The 6994-nt window shown below is 36.7% G+C and overlaps 1 long non-coding RNA gene across 1 annotated transcript; it reads right to left on the bottom strand.

The window, feature by feature from the left end:
• Positions 1 to 1749: 1749 nt before the first annotated feature.
• Positions 1750 to 5149, bottom strand: LOC107570537 (uncharacterized). Its single transcript, XR_001607049.1, has 3 exons — positions 5138 to 5149; positions 3947 to 3950; positions 1750 to 1820 (listed from the first exon to the last, which is right to left on the bottom strand). It is a non-coding gene; the product is annotated as an uncharacterized lncRNA (long non-coding RNA).
• Between the last annotated feature and the right edge of the window lie 1845 nt (positions 5150 to 6994).

The raw sequence follows: 6994 nt of genomic DNA, 5'->3' as shown, positions 1-6994 counted from the left end.
ACTCGTTATGCTGGCCTGACAAAACTACTACACCACTGTTATTAATCAGCTTATTGTTTCGGGCTTGATATGCATGCAGTGCTTTTGTGTGAATATCTGGAGAATTCAATATTAGAACTGCAATGTTCGCTGCTTATTATCAGTAAAATGGTTTGAATGATTTATGATGCAATCCCCCCCACACACAAACATACATCCATTTACACTATATATATATATATATATATATATATATATATATATATATATATATATATATATGTAATGTATGTATGTATGTATGTATGCCAATAGTCGAAAGTCTGGCTAGGTCAATATACTGCCTTGCATTGAATAATTACACTTATTGTGTTGCTACAGCTGCTTTACACTGGAATTAGGATTTGCCTATTTTAATGCATACATCATTGATTCTGATTCTATTCTGTTTATTACTGTGAAATGATTTGAAACAAACTCTATTGCATAAAGCACTAAAAAAATAAAGGTGACTTGACTTTTTCCTCCTCTCTCTTTCTCCTTGTGAGTGTTTATCAAATATAGTTGAGTGTGGCATCTAATGCTTAAAGTAGTACATTATCTAACCCACCAAATCTCCAAACTCTCACTGGAGGAAGGAGAATGAGCAGCAGACACCTTGGTTTACTCCGTTTGCACACATGGTACAAGAGATCAATAATTCTAATTATTATCATTATTTTCTCTTGGCCTTGGCTAATCCCCAATTGTGGCAGGAGTTCGATTTTCGCATTGCATCAGGGGAGAGAGATTGCACCATACAATCCCTGAATTTGATGTAGTGCATTTGTTCCCATTTCAGTGACACTCCCACAGTGGCAGACTACTAACAAATGAACTCCAATAACATGCTTATTTATTACTGTATCATTACGTGGAAAGAATGAATAAATAAATAAATAAATAAAATGAGCACATTTAGACGTATGATGCTGACTTTCCGCTGAAACTGTCACGCTGCATCACACGATTCGGATAAACAGATAGACCAGAATCTTCATGGTCAGTGTCATGTATGACAATTAAAATGGAGTGCAGAAGCTAATTAGAGCGGTCTTTATTTCGCTGAGACGGGATGGTGAACTTTAATTCATGCTGGCTGGAGAGGGAACAGATTCATTTATTTGGGTAATTGAAGGTGCTGATTAGCTGTCTATGAGAGAAAAGGGAAAGGAGAATGATTGCTTGCAGACTCTAGCTGAGTAACAAACCTAATCTACCATTCACAGTTCCCTCGGATAGTGCTTTAAATCTTGGCCAGACACCACATTTAAGAAGAGAAAGACAGAGATAGCAAAAGGCCACCTGTTGGAAACGGGTCTTATGTTATTATCTTACTTATATTTGCATTTGGATGTGCATTTGGAAACTGTCCGGAAATAAGTCTGAGATGAAAGCTGTAACGTGAAGCTATCTGCAGATGAGGGACATGCAGATATGTTCACCAAAGAGGAAATTGAGAACATCCTGTTAAAGCGTGTTAATATGCTCACAACAAAAATTAACAACTCATCGCCAAACACCAATAACTTGTACATACATATGGATTTCATCCCATCCTACGTAGCCTAGAGTCACTGAGTGAGATTGCATAGTGCAGGGGTGGCGAACTCCGGTCCTGGAGAGCCGCAGCCCTGCAGAGTTCAGCTCCAACCCTAATTAAAACTCACATGCCTGTAGCTTCCTAGTAACTGTTTAGACCTTGATTAGCTTGTTCAGGCGTGTTTGATTAGGGTTGAAGCAAAACTCTGCAGGGCTGCGGCTCTCCAGGACCGATGTTCGCCACCCCTGGCATAGTGGAACTGTCAAATCAGAGATGTCTTCGAGTTCGAGCGGGGCAAACTGAGCCGGATGATTTGGTCAGTCGCACTTTTAAACACATTTTAGTTTTGCTATAGAAAATCTACAAATTCACAATATGATTACATAGAGCAGCAGCAGGAAGCGTGTGAGGTTGTCGTGGCAACCAGATACACTGCACGCAAATTATTATTTATTTTGCCACTGTGTGCCACACTAAACTTAGCAATAAACACATTGAAAATAATACACAAACATGTCTGTCAAAACGATCTCAAAGGAGCCTTTTATTAAGCAAATCAAGGAGTGAATTGCTCATCCACTGTATAATAAAAAAATACTTTAGTTTCCACAGGCAGGGTCACAGTTATCTACAGTGTATGTGTTATGGAGCGAACGAGACGTGAGACGTGTGGATCCATTTGCAAAGCTTTTATTAAAAGACGTGGTCACAAACACAGGCAGGGTCGAAACACCAGCGAACAGGTATGGTATGGGCAAAACACAAGAGCAGTCCAGTAAACAAGTGTGAGTCGATTGACGGTGAACAATATCCAACAGGGCAAGGCAAAGAGAGACAATCCAGGTACATAGCAATAATCCAGGCAGGGGCAAACAGAGTCAGAAACAGCAAGACAAAAAGGGTAATCCGAAAACACAGGCAAGAATTCGAACACAGGAAAACAGGCAAGGCGAGACTATACTATACTATACTATACTATGGACACTGGAACTGGCTCTGTAAAGTGCTATCACTAGGAGAGTAATAAACACAGACAATACTCGGCAACTTGAGCAGGATCTGGTTGGATGTTATATAGTGTGTGTAATAGCTTTCAGGTGAGCGTGTGATTGGTTACAGCTGTGTGCAATCAGTGCAATGGATGAAGGGAAATGGTGAACAATATCCAACAGGGCAAGGCAAAGAGAGACAATCCAGGTACATAGCAATAATCCAGGCAGGGGCAAACAGAGTCCGAAACAGCAAGACAAAAAGGGTAATCCGAAAACACAGGCAAGAATTCGAACACAGGAAAACAGGCAAGGCGAGACTATACTATACGAGACTATACTATACTATACTATACTATACTATACTATACTATACTATACTATACTATACTATACTATACTATGGACACTGGAACTGGCTCTGTAAAGTGCTATCACTAGGAGAGTAATAAACACAGACAATACTCGGCAACTTGAGCAGGATCTGGTTGGATGTTATATAGTGTGTGTAATAGCTTTCAGGTGAGCGTGTGATTGGTTACAGCTGTGTGCAATCAGTGCAATGGATGAAGGGAAATGTAGTCCAGGGTATAGTGTAACAGTCTGTGTAGTGTGAGAGTTCATGCAGTGAGCGGGTGACCTCTGGTGGAGAGTGAACAGAAGTTCATAGACCGGATTCGTGACAGTATGAAGCTAGAGGTTTAAGGTTCATAATGTAGAACATTTGTAACATTGTATGCTGTATGTGCATAGGTAGCTAGCAAACAAGGAATACAGCTATTAAGCTAATAGTCACATTTAGCTGAGTAAGATCATGATTGAGAAATGTTGGATACTGCTGGAAATGCTGCAATGGGGTATCCTATTTATTATTTATTATTAGGATTGTTTTGTTTGCCCCAGTGAAGCATTTCTATTAATATAACTGATTAAGTAGTCAAACTCATTCCATATCAGCAGAATAGTGTGGTACAGAAAGTCTGTGTCTATAAAAAAGGTTATGAATGAATTATGTTACTGATACCTAATGGTCAAAGGCAATAGCAAAAGTAATAGGTCAATATTATAAAATTGCAGACAACAATTTTGAATAGCTAGGCTGGCTTGTACACTATATTGCCAAAAGTATAGACAACATACTTCTATATATTGGCAATATACTTTATACTTCTAATGAACGGGTTTGACTACTTTAGTAATTTCTCATTTTTAGTAAAAAAAAACATATACTGCTATTCTAGGGAATTGTGTGCTTCTAATTTTATAGCAATAGTTTGAACAGGACCCTTTTCTATTCTAACACGACAATGCCTCTGTGTATAAGGCAAGGTTAAAAAAAAGAAGAAAAAAAGATTGATTCAGTCATTGTGGAAGAACAGAAAGCCAAGTCCTGAACATATCTGGTGTGACTTTAAATGCAGACCTTGAGCCAGAAACTCATCACCAAACACCAATGACTTGTACATACATATGGACAAATGTATTGGGACACCCCCTTCTTTAGAACAGAAAAAGGCACTTCCAAAACTCTGGCATCAAAGATGGAAACATAATTCATATATATTTAAAAATTGTATTTCCATCTTTGTTATTAGGTTCCTAATACTGCTTATTTAACTGATCTCATGAAACTTGTGCTTACTCATAACTATTTTTTATTATTTTTAATCTGATTTCTTTTTGCAGATTTCTGGAGTTAGTATGTGATCTAAAGTTTTTGCATCCCTATTTTGTGGGCTGTTTGAAGAACAGTTTGTATTCAATCAAGCATTTAATCCATTTATTAAATATATTGTCTTGTGGAAACGTTACATAGATGTCATCTTTTTCATTTGGAGTGGCACAGAATCTCAGCTTGAAGAGTTTCAAGAATGCAAGCAGTGATGCTTTGTCATTCACTATGGATGCTCAGCTAGATCAAATACATTTCTTAGATGCTAATGTGATTCTGACGTAAAATGGACTTGTAACTAGCCTGTATCATAAACCTACCGATCGTAATACGCTCTTACATGGATCACCATATCACCCTGTTCCTTTGAAACGTTCTCTTCCTATTTCCAAATTTAGTCGGATTTGCAGAATCTGTAGCAGAGATGAGGACGATCAACAGGAAGCTGAGATCTTGGCAGACAGGTTCAGGCAGAGAGTGTACAAAGAGGAGTGGATCCAAGCTGCCGCCGTACGTTTCAGCAGTGTTTCCCAACAAGATTGTCTAGTTAAGAGATCTAAATGTAAAGAGCAGCGTGTTCATTGTTTTATTCGTTATTCCCCTTCGGCAAAAAACATCGATGGTATTATTCAGAAATATTGGCACATTGTTGAGAGCGATCCCAAGTTGCAATCAATTTTTGATAAATCACCTAGGGTGGTCTATAAGAGACCTCCCAATTTGCGCAACATGCTGGTTAGGGCAGATCTGTCGGTTCCACAACCAACACATTTCTTGCGTCATATACATTTTGGTAATTTCAAGTGTGGTAGCTGTCAACAATGTAATTTTACGTATAAAATGCAAACTTTTAATCATCCCTTTTCTGGTAAAACGTTTAAGAGCCGAGGAACGATTTCTTTTAAAACAGCCAACGTTATTTATATGTTGCGTTGTCCTTGTGGACTGGGCTACATGGGGAAAACAAGCAGACGACTTAAAACTCGTATTGCTGAACATAGATGTGCAATTAGGCACCATGAGCCTAGAAGTCCAGTAGCACAACATTTTACAATATATTGGCATCGGAGCAGTTAAGTTACCTCGAAGAGGGGGTGATATTCACAATCTACTTTTAAAACGTGAAGCATATTGGATTTATACTTTGAATACTTTATCTCCTAATGGCCTCAATGAAGATTTTGATATTCGCCCTTTTCTTTAATTACTATAGTGATTTAGATGGTAAGATTTACCGCATGTTATATTATGCTTTAATTTTTTGTTTTGGATGTATTTTTTGAATTTTGGTTATATATATATATATATATATATATATATATATATGTATATGTTTGTTGCCTATTCTCATTAGTTTGTTGGCATGTGGGTGATTTCATGTAAAAAATGTATAAAAAGCTGTTGCTGCCAGCTCTGAAAAAAGAGTTCACAAAAATCGCATTGTATTCGATGCAAAACTAACTTGACTAAATCAACTGTAACTGTGTATTTTCATATTTTCAAAACATATTTTACATTGATTTTTGGCACAGGCAAAGTATGTTGAAGCAAGGTAAACAGGATTTCTGTTGTTCCATTTGTTTCCATATACTTGACAAATCATGTGACGTGTGTATTTAAATATGTAAGCATATAGGAAGGCCCTGCAACCCATGGCTACTCCTGGCAAAAGCCATACTTTTAAATAGGCACCTGTCATAACCCAGTACCTACACTTGATTTTATCATGCAACAACCACTATAAAATTACAATTTGTTAGACCTCATTTTGATAGTCCACTTTAGACATTCTACTAACTATAAGTAACTACAAGTTAGTTACTAACTCTCATTAGAGTATTAGTAGGGTTAGGGTTAGTACAATAAGTCAACTTGCTAAGTTTCTCATAGTTAGTAGAACATTTGTTGCGGGACCATCAAGAATAAATGTTGCTGATATTAATCAGACAGTTTACTAATAATTTTGATAATTGACATGCAGTTGCAAAGTTACTTACAGTTAGTAGAATGTCTAAAGTAGACTGTCAAAAATAAAGTGTACCTATGATATGAAATCAATTAAATACTTTTTTTTCTTTCTTCAAAATATAAGCCTATTGATGGGAAGTCAAAAGTGACCAGCTACTTTCAAATAATGTTTATTATGCTTTTTAAAAGATTATTTATTTATTTATTTCAGTATAGTCATACATTTTTTTTAGCTCAAACGTATACATTTTGTTCAGTCATTATTTCTGGCAGATAAATAATTCATACAAATGAAACTATGCTGTAATAATAAGTATAAACACAATTACATCATTTGAGATACAAGTTTTTTTAAATTAATTTTTTTGCGTCTAGTAGTGGCACAGGCACTTTAGGCAGCTATAAATGTTTCTTATATAAAAAGATGGCTGGTAGATCTGTAGCAAAATATGTCCCCAGTCTCCCCTACATAAGCCCATTAGAAATCAACACAACCAATGGTAAATGTGTACGTCAATATCCAGGGCAAAGTGTCCATACTTCTTTTCATGGGCCTTAATATATCCACACATTTATGGATTTAAAGATCATATTTAATACTCATGTGTCATTAGAGGATATATTAATACACTATATTGGCGTACATAATGTATTTAATGTACAAACATGGCCCTGTGGATTATATTTCAAAGTGATATGTTATAAATTCATAGCCATCTCTCATCCAGTGGTGTCACTGTTGTCATGTCTTAGACGGCAGGGTTGGATTTCCAGATTTTTGAACATACAGACCAGCCAATTCAA

The sequence above is a fragment of the Sinocyclocheilus grahami genome, unplaced genomic scaffold (assembly GCF_001515645.1).
Source record: "Sinocyclocheilus grahami isolate Dianchi unplaced genomic scaffold, SAMN03320097.WGS_v1.1 scaffold1472.1, whole genome shotgun sequence".
NCBI lineage: Eukaryota > Metazoa > Chordata > Actinopteri > Cypriniformes > Cyprinidae > Sinocyclocheilus > Sinocyclocheilus grahami.
Note: the sequence above shows the minus strand (reverse complement) of the source record. Positions and strands in the feature narration are given on the sequence as shown.